The sequence below is a fragment of the Doryrhamphus excisus genome, linkage group LG1, assembly GCF_037039965.1.
Source record: "Doryrhamphus excisus strain RoL-2023G ecotype Guam linkage group LG1, RoL_Dexc_Guam_v1.1, whole genome shotgun sequence".
Lineage (NCBI taxonomy): Eukaryota > Metazoa > Chordata > Actinopteri > Syngnathiformes > Syngnathidae > Doryrhamphus > Doryrhamphus excisus.
Window position 1 is genome coordinate 22,507,229 of NC_136357.1, and position 17,921 is coordinate 22,525,149.

Sequence of the window (17,921 nt, forward strand, 5' to 3'; positions counted from 1 at the left end):
TATATGTGCCCTGTGATTGGCTGGCCACCAGTCCAGGGTGTACCCCGCCTCTCGCCCGAAGACAGCTGGAATAGGCTCCAGCACTGCCCGCGACCCTTGTGAGGAAAAGCGGTAGAAAATGAATGAATGAAATTGATATCACTATTTTGTTAAATAATGGTTATTTTATGGCATCCTAAAAGGACTTTTTACTGATGTTAGTTACTTTGTTCCACAAAAATACTGTTCTGATGGTGGATAAGTCAGGGACTGTATACGCTGCATTTTTTCACAGCTAATAGAATGTGAACATTTGAGCAGGATCTTGAGACACAATTAAATTTATTTGTTTTTTATGGGTTTTTTGTAAATTTAAAGCAGGATGTTAAAGTTTTATTTATCCAAATGCTACACTTTAAGTTTTTCCATAGGAAAGTTTGTGATACAGCATAACATACTGTTCTAATCGAATAAAAATGTGTTTAGTAAGTGCATATTGCTGGTGTAATTCAGTTTTTCCAGGAAATAATCTTTAAGAAGAAAAACAAAAAAAAAATTGCCTTGTTAACAGTATCGTGATATATTGTATTGTGAGCCTAGTATCGCGATACGTATCGTATCGCCAGATTCTTGCCAATACACACCCCTAGTGAGGCCATAGAGGTGCATAAAGCCGTCCAACCTAATCAAACACCTTTGGGATGAAGCGCAACACAAACTGTGAGACATTTGAATTGAAAAACGAGCATAACTTCGGCAAGGCTATTGCGTTTTATGCGGTGGAAGCTGGAGGTGAGTTGGAAGTAAGATTGCACTCATTAGACACAGGACTCACTCATTTATGTAAATAGTCAGTTCTGAGAAGCCTCAAGGACACTCATGCGCGCAGTGGCCGGACCCGTAATTATGCCTATTATCTTTTGGTGCGGGGCGAGCATTAGTGTGAATGGTTTGCAGTGATGGAGCCGCATTGTGTGCGTGTCGTATCATGGCACAGTAATTAGTGAAGAGCCATGTAAAATTGTTAGTTGTGTCGCTTGTCTGTCACAACACCCACAGTGTCAGTGACCGCTCTGATAGCATCATCCACAGCTCCGAGGCATTTCTGAACGAGATAAATCAGCGCAGACGTGATTGTGCTTGAGTCTCACTCGTCATTATTTGGAATAATGATCATGACGGCGATTGTCATCTTTTCCTTTTTTTTTTAACTCGCCACAAAAATAAGGAAGAAAAATGGAGAAACACGGTGAGGAGATAAAGACAGTCTATAATGGCATGTCTAGAGGGGTGCAATTTAAAAGGAGATTTACAGGATGACATTGAATTAACTAGCTTACGTTCCTCAGGCAGCCATGTTCAATGCTAAGCCCCCGGAGCAAAACTGCAATCAGCTTTTATTCTCCAGTGTAGACTAAAGAAGAGTCAAAAAGAGCCTGAGGATCTCGGGCTGATGGGAAACTTAGAAGTCTCCGTGTAGTTATGTGCCCGACGCTGCTTTGGCCTACTTTGTACGTGATCACTCTAATGTGGCAACGCCGAGCCGGAGCGCCACAATCACCTCCCAAAATTGCATCATGCTTTATCTAATCTCGGGATTGCAGCAAGGAGATGCGCTCACGCACTCGGCACACTCGCCTGCGTCCGACCAAGGTTGCGGAGGTCAAGTAGTATCAAAGTAGACACGGCCGACGCAATATCACATGTGTAATTTTACAGTCTGGTGTGATCGAGTTGGAGAGCTTTAGGCATCGGAAATTCTGCTTTCCCAACGCCTGTAGAGTTTGGGCCGACAACAAGTTCCACAGATATCCAAGTGTACCTTAAGCCAAGTGTGTAACTGTGTGTACTTGTCGTGCCATTGACATCCGTGGGATGTGGGACCGCGTCCGACGTCCAACAAGAGTTGTGCTCCTGTTCGGAGAGGGTCGAAGACCAAAGCAAATTAGCAACACTCTCATTAGCATTTGTGTCAGTGAGTGTGTCAGCTGTTCATAGTTCAAAAAGCAAACCAGATGATGAACTCTAGAAGCCTTACATGCATCAGAACACACGTTTAAACAAATACACAAACTATTTGAACATCAACTGTAATCATGACATTCATTGTTGTAGCGCCGTGATTTGATGTCAGCATTTGATACCATGGCGTAATAGTATAAGTGGAGGCTGCAGGCACGTGGTAAGGACTCCTGTCAGATGTACGTATAGCCTCCATGGGGGGGCTACATATGTTCCTTGTGGACTTTGCACAAAGCTGCAAGCAGCATTGACTGGACCCTCGGGGTTTCATGCAAGTTGGCTTCTAGTGAGGAATCCACCACCTTTCATTCCCGTAAAGTGAAGTGAGTGGTAAAGTCGGTGTGGGACAATGACTAATTTAGGCTCGGTGTTCCGCAACAAATACTGCTGGACACTATCATGTCTCCATGTGGACTTCCCACCAGAAACCATCCAAAGCTTCATAAACCAGGGCAGGAAGCACCCGGTTTGGTTTACTCCTTCAACTGTGGATGAACTACCTGAGTCATTCATTCATTCATTTTCTACTGCTTATCCTCACGAGGGTCGCAGGGGTGCTGGAGCCTATCCCAGGGTACACCCTGCACTGGTGGCCAGCCAATCACAGGGCACATATAGACAAACAACCATTCACACTCACATTCATACCTATGGACAATTTGGAGTGGCCAATTAACCTAGCATGTTTTTGGAATGTGGGAGGAAACCGGAGAAAATCCACGCATGCACGGGGAGAACATGCAAACTCCACACAGAGATGGCCGAGGATGGAATTGAACCCTGGTCTCTACCTGAGTCAAAAACTACAATTAACAATGTATTATTCTACTTGGAGTGAATACAAGCATTTGTAATGCCAGCTCTGGAGTGAACGGTCAGACACCCAATCAAAGCCGAGACCAAGCGCTCTCTGAAGTGAAGCTGAGCTCCTCTTCTTCATCAACTGAGGGATCAGGAATTTGGGGTATGTGGTTTGATCTGGTTTAAACCAGTCCTGACTAGGTGGCTGAACGCCTCAGCCAGGGGACAGGAAGTTGAAGGAAGCTCGTCTTCATCATAGTCATCAGAGATAAGTCATTTCTTCAAGACTTGAGGGCCCGTGTAGAAAGTAATCAAAACGGGATCCCACATAGTTCGGCACAGCCCAAATTTGTCTAGTTTCCATGGTTGGGATTGGGGCCCACCAGGTTTCTGTGAAAACGGCAAAATTTGGCGAAAAGTGAATACGAATATGATTAGCTAGCACGCTACTAATGCTAGTGCTGCTATTGCTATTTACATCCATTCTCGTTTTCAGTCGAGGTCACATTGACACAAGCCACCAGCCAAATAGCTGTCCAAGGCTATGCCTGCCGGTAACTAGCAGCTTGTGAAAACCCAAAATTGATCTCGCAGTTCAAAGAAAAAAGTCAGCCGTGAGACGATACAAACTTGTTAGTCGGGAAACTCATATGTCAAAGTACCACTGTATAAATGACAATAAAAAACACTGTACTCCGTGAAAACTCCACCCACAGTGACGGTAGATGCTAATAACTTCGGTCTTGTCCAGAGAGCCATCTGCCAGGGTTCTGAAGCTAAACTTACCATTCAAAATACCCTTTGACATAACTTTGACATCCCTCATGCATGCACTTTAAATAGACAGAAAAAAAAGCACTGCACGGGGAGAACATGCAAAGTCCATCAAATGATCCCCGAACGGAGATACAAACCCAGAACTTCCAGATCTCCAGACTGTGTGGTCAATATGCTCACCACTAGGCCACCGTGCCAGTACAAAGAGCTGTCCATTGAACATGTTGGCCACTGCAGCCCTTAGCTCAACACGCTCACAGCAAAGGCGAGGGCCCGCGACTTACAGTTGTGAGGTCAGAGACGAGCTACACATATGAGGTCAAATGAGGAAAGAGGAGAGGACAGCTTCAAAAGGATGAGGAGGAGCAGATGTCAGAAAGGGAGCGAGGGCGAGGAAGAAAAAGAAGCTAAATGGAGGTAGGTGCAGGAATAAGGTTGGCACGCACGGTGGTTAAGTGGTTTGCTGCTCTGCCTTTACCGTACGGATGCTCAGGGCAAACACATCCCAAGATGACGTAGGGTATTATTCCGTTGCATTACTGAAGCGACATCATGCAAATGAGATATGCAAACTTAATAATGACAATGAGATCCAAGGAGCAATTAAGTCAACAGTGGAGGATTTCTTGTTTTTTCTTCATCAAATATCTATTTTAAAAATCAAAAGCAGCCAACTCTTAATCCCTCAAGCTGTCACTCATCACGTTTTATCTAAAAATGCTCTGCTTTTTCTTATTTTATATTTCCAGCTCCTTTGTCACACATCAAGGTGCCCAAGTGACTCATGGTGAAATCATTATTTATATGTTTAGCGTGCACCCTCCTCCCCCCAAAAATATGCCTGTCAAGTGTTTTGTAAGCTTATTAAAAATGAAAGAAAAAAACATAAATGTTGACAAAAGACATATGGCTAGCTTGTCTACGTTGCTTTGGAAAGTAATTCCCTTGTGTGGCTGTTAGACACGATCCATTCAGACACTCCACCACAATATTAGCCAACGGCCCCCACTGGACCAAATCAGCATTCCTCAAATATCCTGGAAAACAAACAACAAAATACCATAAACATCTTTAGCAGGCTATTTGCTTTGACGATGCTATTTCTGAATATTGAATATTATTGTTTTGGTTTTTTTAATCTGCACTGTGCAACTGCAGGATAAAAAAAAAAGACGTGCGGGTCTTTCTTGTTCATTGTGCATTCAGATGCTTTGTTTGGTGAGTGTCAGTCAGAGTAATTCATCATTTTTTAAATGACTGTCACAACAGATTACACTGCTCTTACCATCTTTCAGTGTGACACGCCTGGAATTTTAATGAATCAATCTTTACAAGACAAATGTAACAATTAAGGAAGCAATGTTTGGTATGTTCCAGCCCACATCTGAGAAGAAGATACACATCTCAGACCGCCTCAAAGTGGCAGCTTGTCTTGCATGTTCAGCATTTCAATATGTACTGGACACAACCAAATATACAATGCATAAGGGAATTATGACGTATAGTTGAACGCATTTGCCAGGGGGAGTAGAAAGTTTCATGTGATTTGGGAGTCAGTGTAGATGTTACTTCTCTTGGGCGCCCTATTAGGTAGGTGGCATTGAGCTCCATCCAACGTAGGCAGGAGTTGTGGTTCAGAGAACACAATTACCAGTTAAAGCTGGGGTGTCCAAGCCTTGTCCTCTGAGGGCCGTGTGAAAAATGAAAGGATCCAACTTTGCCACGTTGGTATTTTGCAAAGCAGCTATCAAAGTTAGCACCTTGATAACCTGGGATGGGTACCAAATGTGGTACCGAATTCTATGAGTACAATCCTTTAGGTACCGAAAACGTACCATGTTTTGGTACATTAACGCATCTTTGTGACTGTGAGGGAGTGGGGGATTGGCCGAGACGGCTCAGGTTAGTGACCATCAACAACCAAAATTTATACTGAAATTAATTTCAGAAAAAAAGATCTCTCCGTAAGAAAGTGTTCAGGGTATGACCGAGCAGTAGGTCCTCTGGAAAGACCCAGGACACGTTGGACAGACCATGTCTCTCAACTGGCCTGGGAGGAGGTGGACCAAGTGGCCGGGGAGGTTATTTTTATTGTCATTTAGACAGTGTTACCTTGGCATACGAGTGTTCCAACTAACGGGTATTTTTGATACACGAGCATCTCCCGACTGATATTTTGTTTTGAACTGAAAGTTGAAATTTGGGTTATGAGCTACTAGTTATTGACAGGCATAGCTGTGGACAGCTATTTGGGGGGATATTTGTGACAAAGGCCTGCTTTGAGGAAAGAAGTATGTTATGTGTATGTTTTTGGAAAGCTATTATTAGTCCAAATATTCTGCCTTCCAAAAAAAACCAAAAAGAAAATCAGTCACCCCTTTGGGATAAAAAATTGATGTATTATTTAATCATACTGATTTAAAAAAACACATTTAGCAAAAGCATTTCCGTGCCTGAGTTGACATTTGCCTTTTTATGATCTGCATTTTCCCTTTCTTCCACAATATGAGCGATATGAAGCGACTGCAATCCAAAATAATGTTGATATACTTCACGGTCAGCATATTTCATGATGTCATAACAGAAACCGATGACAGTACCTCTGCACATTAGCGGTTAACTTTCCTGGCAGAGGCTCACATTTCAAACTGCCGACAAAAATTGTCAAATTGCAAAAAAGAATGAAATGCAATCCAACACAACGTTATCCCACGGAGATCGGCCTCACGTTTAAATATGCGCTCTTCAGCGCTAATACCAATAGCATTGTGCAAGCAAACCAAACATTCCACCGCTGTTGGCGTAGGCAAATAAAACAGCAGCTTTAATTGGGAAGAAACCACAGCACACACAATGTGTTTGTCTTGGATTTAGTAAGCCTGCAAATGCAAATGAGCACATCCCCTGACATGATGATGCTCAAGGAGTACACTCATTCATCTCTGAAAGCAGTATTTTTACTTTTACAATGTTATGATTGAAGCGTAATCATGAGTGATGTAACCAAGGCCGTGATGCTTTTTGAACCTTAACTATGACGTTAAAGACAAATTCAGCTCATGTGGTCTCTGTGCCGTTGTTCATCCTACAATGCTCAACATCAATGCTGATGTATGATTGATCCATTTGGAATGAAATTATCTAATAAAACAGGGTCTATTCTATACTACAGTGGTGCCTTGGTCAGGGTCATCAATCCCTTCCAAAAGGTCCGACTCCAAAACCAAAACGGACTCTAACCAAAGCAAATGTTCCCATGAAAAATAATGTAAACCCAATTATTACGTCCCAGTCCCATTCCAATCCAATCGCTATTTGTTTGAAAAACAGTTATGGTGCATGTCTAATTTATAATCCTGTGATATTGCAAATGTTGACCCAAAATTGGAGGAGAACTTATACATCAAATTAGCACAAAGTTTTGGAGGGCGGGGGTAGCAAGCTGGGGTACTGTACCTAGGCCAGGGCTGTCTATAGCATGTTGTCAAACTATAATTTAACAAGAAACCTAAAAAAAAAGTAAATTAATGTTCTAATTAAGTAAAAAGTTGCATCCTTTCATTTTTTTACTATGTGGTACTCACTGGGAAAAAGTTTGGACCTTCATGGTCTGGGCTGTGTGGTCTCGGAGCGTAACCCCACATTAGCGAGGATCTCCATTGTCTACTTACTCAAGCACTCGTCTTTTTAGGGGGACTGACTGCAAACACGTTTACTTCCCAAAAGTTGCAGCCCGACCCGACGGCAAGAGCCCGCTTTATTGTGTCATTCCTGGCTCCTGTTGACCGACCACGATAATCCCTGCAGATGCGGTTTACTGTGCAAACAGCATTCCAACAGCCACAGAAAAAAAAACAAGCAGCTGCTGAAATTTAAATGTTGCCTTAAGAGGCCTGTCATGTTGAGCCGAGAGCCTACCTTGACAGATGGGGTGCGCTGGCTGCATTGATGATGAGGGAGTTAGTTGAAATAGAGCACTAAGACTTGTTGTGTGTGATGTATTCCTCTCAGATGATTTGTATCCCCAAAAGTGGCAAGAGCCTTCCTGGGACACACTCGGGGACCGATGTGAGGGCAGTTGAATAAAAGATGGCCGAAGTAATGTGGGTTTTGGTGTCACTGCTTTCCAAAAGGGACAGGCAAGTCTAAGTCAGGCTAAGTAGTGACAAGACGTACAGTACATCAATAATTCCACAAAAAGAAGCTCAATGTGCTGATCAAGGCAGTGATGCTGTTAGAAACATGGCCCCCGACAGCAATCAATGAGGATAAGCAGTTGAAATTCCTAATTAGTCAAAAGGCTGACAAAAATAGGATAATAACCTGACCTCACATTAAACCTTTGGCATTTTGACTTGGGCAAAATAGAGAACAGTAATGGTGGAAGTTACATCATAACATATAACCATGGATGCCTAACAAACACAGTATACCCACCTGGGTTGTCTGAGTGTAAGTACAGTGGAACCTCCATTGGCATATGCAATACGTTAGCATGTTTTCAGTTAATGATGAAAATTTACATCAAAGTTTTGCCTTGGTTTAGGTAAATTTTCTGGTTAGCGTAGGCCCTGGATAGCGTGTTTTTTCGATTAACAACAAAAATTTACACCAAAGTTTTTGCCTCAGTTTGCATATATTTTTTGGTCCATTTAGCATACAATGTGTCGTGGAACCTTAGTTAGCATACACACTGGGCATCGTGTTTTTTGAGTTAGTGACAAAAATTTACACCAAGGTTTTGCCTCGGTTTGCATACATTTTTTGGTCCGGTGAGCACACAAAGGGTGTTTTTCAGTTAACAACAAAAATTTGAAACAAAGTTTTGCGTACATTTTCCGGTTATTGTACAATATGGAATGAAACCTCGGTTAGTGTGCGCCCTGGTTAGGGTGTTGTTCGGTTAACAACAAAAATTTGTAATTTGCAAAGTTTTGCGTACATTTTCCAGTTATTGTAAAATATGTCATGAAACCTCGGTTAGCATACACCCTGTTTAGCATGTTTTTAGGTTACTGCAATGTTTTGCCTTAGTTTGCATACATTTTCTGGTTATTGCACAATATGGCATGAAACCTCTTTTAGCATACGCCCTGCTTAGCATGCTTTCCGGATAACACTGAAAACTTACACCAAAGTTTTGCCTAGTGTTGCATACATTTTCCTCGCAACTATTTTAGTATTCAAAAAAAAATCTTCAAAATATCCTCCGATTTCAGCTGTTCAAATTGCTGGCACTCTCAATTTTCATTGGCTTTCTGACAGGTTCTTTCGCAGTAAAGAACGACAGGACAGTTATTCAGCAGTGCAAATGGTGTTTTGCGAAAAGATACCGTACAGAGAAAACAAATATTGTATAAAAATCGAGGCAAAATGTTGCAGAAATGTTTTGATGACCACCGAATCACACAAAAGGTGGGGGAGGGGGGGGTAAGGAAACTACAGTTTGACTATATATTTGACTATATCAGTGAAAGGTATAGTTAATATCATCTTTGGTCTGGGAAACTACAAACTCAGAAGGGCGCTGCCATAACGTGCCAATAAAAGGAACAAATACTACGTTGTGACGACATAAAATTGCCCAATAATAGCATTAGAGTAAAAATACCCTGTGAAGAGTGAGTTATTTTCGCTTGAACAAAGAGAAAGAAGCTGTGAAAGTTTGAAGAAGATTGATTGGGACCAGTCAGACAGGAGCAGGTACTTCTGCTGTCCATCTTCTGTTGGTTGGCTTCCTTAAAGCTATACAAGTCCCACTAAAGCAATGTAATTAAAGCAGTCTGGACGATCTGCCAGGCAGCTTTCATTATTTATGTCACTGCTCCCGTTATGGGCCGCATATACACTACATGCGCAGAATTTCCCATGCCGCTCAGATTCCTGCGGCCCATAAAATGTAGAGCATCGGGCCATCTCATTTGTTGTAGGCGTTGGACTGAAATACGACATTGTGCAAAGCTACTCTCGCTTGTCGCCGGTGTAACTGCAGAAAAATGACTTCTTTGCAGGATAAAAAAAGGTGATTCTGACGTTGGGCACTGTATGTAAGCTCTTATGATGCCCTCTTAACAGGTGCACTAAGTGTGTTTGTTAAGTTGCCATCGCTATAGCTGACATACCAATCATTCAAGCCCCCCTGAATTACACTCAGCAAATCCCAGGCTGCCGCTCTAATATAATCATCTATAACGCATTTCACCCCTAATTAGAAGAAATTGATTTTGCTAAGCAGATCAGAGGTAATATTGTAAAAGTGTCTGCTTGTCTCTGGGAGGGATATTTCTTTATTTTTAACAAGATATGGGACCCTGTGTTCCGCTTCAATTATTGTGCAGTTAACGCACTTTTCAGGTCGCGAGTGTAAATGTGCTCGAGCGTTACACTCCTCCTCTACTCGCCGACAAAATCTGCACAACCGGGGAGCCAGGATTCATTTGCAGTCTTTACTCCAGAGTCAACAAAAGAGCACCCAGACATACTGCATGTGTCAGTCAAATGGAGATACGCTGTGACGGCATGACAAATCTTACAGCAAAGTTGAACAAATCATTGATTAATTGATATTCAATTGTATACGCTACCTCCTGGTGCAATGGTCTTCAATGACAGAGAATTAGGGATGTCAGACCGACATGATGGGCTGATACAGTGGAACCTTGGTTAGCGTCCGCCCCTTTTTCAGTTCAGGTCAAATGTAGGCCACACAGTTGCCTTGGTTTGCAAACATTCTCCAGTTTTAACCCAGTTTGGCATGCACTAGCATTCTGATCTCTTTTAATCACAATACACCCTTGTCCTAAAATATGCGTTGCTTCTTCTTTCTCCCTTTGAACATGTGGAACTGAGAATTGATGTGACGTCTATCATAACCCGTATGCAATTCAAATCCTATCAAATAATTACCAAAATTAAGGAAATCACTGCATGCTTAATTGACACTTTTTTGGTTAGAGTACCTTTTGGTTAAAGGAATGGATTAATGACGCTAACTGAGGCTCTGCTGTGTTGACAACACGGCTAAGCAATTTTCAGTGACACAAGGACTTGTGTCCTTTTGAGAGAAGAACTAAGGATTTGGAGCAAGCTTTTTTACCATTTGTTTTGAGTAGGGGTGGGGCCACACAGGGTTAAAAAAAATTGGCAGAAAGGCCGTTATATCGGTGGTCATCAAACAGAACAACAATTATTCACGGTGCAACAAAACAAAAACAAACAAATCCACGGTAAGTTACTGCATCACATAACTACTACTACACCAACTAAGCGCTAAACTTACACTGTTGTTTACAAGTGCCCACAAGGCATGCTGGGTAGTAACAGCAATAACGATGTATGATAAAACATTGGACATCAAGAGCATGTCAACATTCCTCTTTGTTTACTTTCCCGCCGCCTTCTCAACATATTCTCCAATCAAGCAAAAATGCGACAAACATTTTTGGGAGAAAGAATACCACAGCTACCCAGCATGCCTTGTGGCAGGATAGATGGGTGTGACTCATGTGTGCCGTGAAAGCACGTCAAGTCATGTTGCTGGTTATTGCTGTGGTGTTAAAGATTTAAAAAAGGAAAGGGCCGAATTAAGGCGCTTGGCAGACCGGATGTGGCCCGTGGGCCACAGTTTTGTCCACCCAAAGCACTTGGCTGATTAGAGCAGTGTTTTTCAACCTTTTTTGAGCCACGGCACCTTTTTTACGTTGGAAAGATTTTGCGGCACACCAATAACCAACATTATTTGCTTTTTTCATTTTTTCCTGATTACGGACTCGCCACATCAGATCCTTTCGATCCGCATACTAATTTAACCAACAATGTTACAACATGTCACCACTACCTCTCACGTGCATCACTAAGTCTATTAGAGGAACGAGGCAATCAGCTAGTGTTGCCACACGGACGAATATTACATTGCTCTGCCAGTCTTTAAACCAATGACACGCGACAAAGACATAATATTTGCAGAAAATGATTAATACATGTTAATTAAAAAAAGTGGTATTGAATAATTTCTCACGGCACACCTGACGATTTCTCACGACACTCTTGTGTGCTGCGGCACAGTTGTTGAAAATCACTGGATTAGAGAAATGTACCAGAGCGAAAGAGTAGCTGTTAAAAGACAAAATCAGCATCAACAACAGGTGAGCGTGTATTATCTTTCTCGAGTCATTCAAACAGCCTTGTGAGCTTGACTGGGCGGATCACAGGTGAGCCTCATGAGGACTACCTCAGTGATTAGTGTGTCTGGAGGGTTAAATCATCCAGCTCAACTGCTCAAACAATAATTGTATTTTTGTTCATCTCCCTCTGCCAGCGACGTACAGTGACAGGGCATCCCGGGCATCACTTACTCTTGCTTATCTCAGAGACGCTTGTTATGCGATATTGTTCAAAACAGGTTACACAAGATGGTCACCATGGCGTTTGCACTGGTGCTTCTCCACCTTCGCTGTGCTCACAGATAATGGGTCAGGTCAAGCTACTCTGCTGCTTTTCTCCTCTTTGGTTGTGACTCGACTGAGAGCTGGGTCATTCTAACCTCTATTTTCTCTGACTTAACATCTTCACACAGAAATTGAAACGTCCAAAATCCCCATGACAGAGGCTGCACCATTAATTCAGCTTACAAGCGAGGCGTGCTGATAAAAAGATCCTGGAGCATCGATGGCTGACAGACTCCAGTGGTCACATGGGATGGAGACACAACATCTGAAACTATTCTGAGGCTACGTTCACACGGCAGGTTATGATGCCTGATCCTTGATGCATTACCAAAACTAGATGATGAATGTCAGTCGACAAACACTGCTAACTTTTTACGGCGGCGAAACCCCTTCAGACATCTGACCTGAAGCAATGTCCGCCTCACTCCTGGACACTTACGAAACATAAACCTTTTCACCTTATATAACTTGAAATATTAAGTAAATAAATACCTCATTCTTTCCTTGGTCGGGTCAGGTCACGGGACTGTTAGCAACTGAGAGAAAACGCTAGCCCACTTATCCTCCACTCCTGTCTCCTTCTCAATCACATCTCCGTATTTGGTGACCCTCCACGTGAGCAGTATGTCGACCGACAAAGGCGACAACAGCGCGGTCGTACGGGCGCTGCTCAATGCTAGCGATGCACAGGAAACACCCGCGGTTTCTACATAACGAAGCCCAGTTCGCAGGAACGCCATGACGGATCATTATTGTGCTTTTCAAAACAGTAACCAGGGAGTTTCATGATGTGGACGTGGGAAATTACGAGCCGAGTGGCACTGGATTCATGACCACATACGAAAAAGACCTGGCTTGCATTTGAAAACATGGGAATCAAATATCGTTAACACATGGGCACAAACATGAACGTAGCCTAAAAAATGGTTACGTTTGGTCCCTGCCTGTGGATCCCAAACTGGGATGAACAAAAATGTATTTTTACCAGATGTTGATGATATCACCTCATACTTCGGTTCAAGGTAATTAAAAAAAAAAAAAAAAACTTACACTGTATTATGGAAAGCAGGAAGTGAACAAATGTAACAGTTACTGATTGTAAAAGTACCAGATGGAGGGGTAGGATTTAATAAGCTTTGCTTCTTCCTACTCCTTTTGGACATGTGGAACTGTGAACTGATTATGGGATGCATTCAATTGTAATCTGGTGCATGTTCAAATGAAATTAAACCATTACCACTACCATAGTCTGTCTCCCTCTGTTCAAATAAATCAACCATAAATTCTGGACTGTTCCAGTCTTTGGGAGCATCAACTTCCAAACAAAAACTGCTGGGGATCAAATCAGTCTTCCCCTCAGCCACACGGGAAGGTTCTCGATCCAATCCTGAGGGTACATACATGGGAGTCCCACAAGTCATATGAGGAATCTTTCTCAGTCTTTGAAATCCCTGAGTCTTGTCATTGAGTGACCAGCCTGCAACTCCCGGAGATGTGACATTTCCGACAGCCATGACGAAGACAACCCAGAAGCATCAACAAGAGCCCTATTGCTGGCCTCCAAAATAAAAACATGCCGCTTTTGCTTAATAGAGAAGAATTGTGTGGCGTTCCATGACTCACCGTTGAAATGCCGTTTTAGCAAAGCTGTATGACACAAACATGTGATGATTGACAAACTAGAGTTGACTCCAAACAAGCAAATATCCGCTTTTATGTCACTTATCCAGTCACAGCAACCTGTAGAGTCCTGAAGGATCTCTTACAGGACCTCTTACACGGACGTCTCAATGTTTGAATTGCGGTGACAAACAGCCCATAGCGAACTACTACTACTCCATCTCATAGAGATCACCATATACTGTTTAACTGCTTATAGCATTGAACAACAATATGCTAATGCAAATATTTCTTTTTTTTCATAGCTCAAAAGCAAGTGGTGAAGACACGATATGCAAACTTAATGGTCTCATATTTGTAATTATCTTATACATTGCTTGATTTTTTAAAAGCAAAGATTACATTTATAGTTGATGATGGCCAAAGCTCACAGTTCAGCCTCATCTCTGGACGTTCATCTGACGGATGTTCACAGTATCCCTGCTCTATGTTTGTTTTCTTTTCCAAAGAAGAACATTTAAGACAAGAATGAATGGAGCAATTGCAGAGAACCAGAGGCAAGATGGACGCCCACCTCGACTTCTGCCCTTTGCAGTGATCATTTCACTGATGACTACTTCGAAGGAACATCTGTACAAAAAGCCTTTAGCTTGAAAATACAGAATAAACACCTTCTGAAACGGGATGCAGTACACAGGGAAACCAAGACAAGAACAACGGCCGCTATGTTAAAGTATGTAATGTCTTTTAGATGTCGATTCCACTATAGTCAAGGCTGCAACGCTTTATATGTGTTATATGGCAAACAGCCTTCATCTCTGTGTCTTAAGGCTTCAGTCCATGTTCTGCAAGTTCATCTCCAAATGTTTCTTACTTCTTTTCTCCTCCAAAACATTTTTTTTTTATGTTTGACTGCCAAGTTGAATTTCATCAACTGCTATTTTGACTTCTGTGCTGCTTAAGCTAACCAGCAACCAGCAACCGGTAACCAGCCCATGCCTACCAAGAACCCAATGAGCCACACAAACATGAACACAAATCATGGAAATGAATGTGCGGTAAAATCAAAGCCATTGTGGATGTCAGCCATGTTTGTTTATGTTTGGATGTGAAGTTGTATTTCGTTGACTCCAAATGCAACATTGAAAATGCAACACTGAATGCTTACGAGGCGGGCTAATGTCAACGCTATCAATGCCCGACTTCTGCCAACACGGCACACGCCTCAAAGCCCAGTTCCGACTACCAGGAAGTATTTCCTTATAGTGGTTTCCAAACTGGGACGTTTTCATACCGAGGTACACCTTGCCACCGGTGACCAAGCCACGCCTACCTGGCATGTCAGGGTATATTTCCACATGGACATCGTATGTTTGAGTTCTTGCGGCCACCGTTACACAGATAAAGGACTCAACTAAAGCAAGCGCTTTATGGGCATTCGGCACATAATAGCCTGCTGGGCAAGGAGCTAGCACAGTATATTTTTATACCGGCACATTTTTGTCTCGTAACAAGGCTCATTGGTCCTAAAATTGAAAATTTCCATTAAACCACACAGTAATGCAGCATCAGAGAGCAGATAAAGGGCCCATTTCATCTACGACTAAATCTATGATCTGTGCCTTGTTTTTAAAATTCATGGCCTACTTCAGTCCATAGACCAAGGAGTCAGCACGAGGGAAGATGCTGATGAAAATTTCAAGTGCTTGTCAAGTTGCTGAAGTGGTGTGTTTTGTACTTTGGAATGTACCTTACGTCGGCGTGGGAACGGGAATAAACTCTGACATCTGTTTTCTCGTCTGTGTAAATAATCGCGGTTAGTCAATCAATAATACAAGGGAGGTTATGTGGGAGCACACGCCGCACACTTCCCGCCTAAACAAACGTTATTTAGCGGCACGCGTCATCCGTGATGTCCTGCAGTCTATTTCTATTTCATTATCCGAAAGGACAATTACTCCGCTCACCACAATATTAGCTTTATTGGCTTGAACACCCCCGGGACTGAAGATGCTTGATTCAAAAGCGCGGTTGGTAACGATACACAAGCACCACACAGGCTTTCTATGTGTTCGCCCAGCTAACACTTCAAATATACCTTTTTTCATCCATGACCTGTCCGAACAGAGGTCTTGTTGTCTAGCATGAACCAAGCACTGAATATTAATGGACCCCCCCCCCCCTCCCGGATCATCAGCGTGTGTGCATTTAATTCCCTGTCTGCGTCTTGTAGGACACTGGCTTTGTGTGTCCAGATGAGTGTGATGTTTTTCACATGCAGGAAGAAGACATCATCGCCGAGTGATGTCTCTGACAGGCTGTGATTGACGTGATCGAGTCGTGCCTTCCGTTTCACCAAAAGAAGCATTCCGCCTGCCCGGGAAGTGGAACGCAGCACGGACGGCACCATCACCTGATTGGCCGAGTTGCTGTGAAGACGGGACACTTTATCAACAGGCAAGGCCGAGCTGAGGCTCCCTGGGGAGGTGCTATGTATGCGCTATGTGGCGACACAGTGATCGGCGTTCGATACCCGTCAGCACCCCCAACCCCCCAATAGTGACAGTGCGTCAAGATGGACAGCGTGCGCAATGTGCAAAGTCACCAGCAGAGCGGTGCGGATTGCGCACACATGAACATGCAAGATCGTCTGCAAAAGCAGGAGGTGCCGGAGCAACATATGGCTTACCTTCCAAACACGGAGCTCCGAGCCGTGGAAAAGTCCTCCGTGGTATCCTCGGCTGTTGGGAACTAGGCCATTTCTTTGCATGGAGGTGATTATTTCTCAGGAGGCTCACCTTCCCGGGTTCCGTCCGGCTCGCTTCCCCCCTCCGCCACCTCCACCCCAGAGAAAATGCACAGAAGCGCCTTCTTCCTCTCCTCCACCTCTTCCTCCTCTCATCCCCCACAACACGCCGCTCTGTTTACCGACGTGACACTTTTTAAATAATAACAATAATAATATTCAGCCGAGAGGATGGGGAGGAGGGGGGATCCGAACGGACACGCAGTGCGATAGCGTCAAAATTGCGCGCTGTTTGCAGCCAAGGCAAGCTTCTGTCTGTCCTCTGTGGCCCGTTTGTCAATGCCGATCATGATCCGGAATATCTCCTCCGTGCCCCGGACCGACAGGGCCTTCAAAAAAGTCACATCAGTTTGGCTTCGTATGTGAAACAGACACCCCACCAAAAAAATCTCCTTTTTTTACGCGCTTGCGTGGAGGACTCGCGCTCGTTCTTTCTCTCCCCCCTCTCCCTCGCTCTCTCTCTCTTTCTCTCTCTCCCTCTCTCCTACTCGCTAAAGCACAGCAGCCCGACAAACAAGGCAGGGATGCTCATGGCTTTATAATGCTAGAATTAATGCACCTATAAGGACGCACTGATTGTTGCGCTGCGCCGAGGGAGCCTTCAATCCCTGCTGCTGTTTTCTCTCTCTCGCTCGCTCCCTCTCATAGGACACTGCTTCAATATTTCAAGCTCGTTGTCATGACGAGGAGGTCCGACGCATAACTCAGTGACACTCTGCTGACGTCATCATGAGGAAAACCAAAGTCATCATCTCAAACAGGCTGGGGGGGCTGCACTCTATAGGTTGCCTGGAGATTTAAAAGAGAGACGAGCACTCAGGCTCCATTTGTTTCCCTCCACTCTGACGGAATAATAACGAGCAATCAAAGAGCACGACGTGAGGCTGGCGTCTTCTTAGACCGGGAGGGGGGGTGTCCCCGGCTCCCGGGGGCCGTTTGTGTGTTTATTGGCTCCCGGCATATTTGATAAATAAACAAATAGAAATAAAAAACAGAAAACATCAGAAGCATTTTTTCAAGAATAAAGTCAAAATATTAAGTGAAAAAAGTTGCAATCTAAGAAGAAAGGAGAACAATGACGTGATACGAGAAATTAAATTCATATTTTAGTATTCTGTCAAGTCTGAATATCATGAGAATCAAAGTAAACAAAACATAATGTTGGAAAGTTATATAAGTTGTAATGTTCAGAGACTAAATATATAAAAATATATATTATATAAATATATAATAAATATATATATATATACTATAATAATATATATAATTAAAAATTATAATATAATATAATATAATATAATATAATATAATATAATATAATATAATATAATATAATATAATATAATATAATATAATATAATATAATATAATATAATATAATATAATATAATGTCATATAATATCATATAATATCATATAATATCATATAATATATTCTAGGAATAAAGTCACAATCACAAGAGAAACAT

At 42.8% G+C, this 17,921-nt stretch overlaps 1 protein-coding gene across 1 annotated transcript in view; it reads right to left on the reverse strand.

The window, feature by feature from the left end:
* The window catches only part of LOC131131892 (neuroligin-2-like), an 88,626-nt gene extending 71,476 nt beyond the window's left edge, over positions 1-17,150 (reverse strand). The window contains exon 1 of the mRNA XM_058076905.2: positions 16,336-17,150. The gene's annotated coding sequence lies outside the window, so the exon portion shown is untranslated. The remainder of the gene's footprint in view (positions 1-16,335) is intronic.
* Between the last annotated feature and the right edge of the window lie 771 nt (positions 17,151-17,921).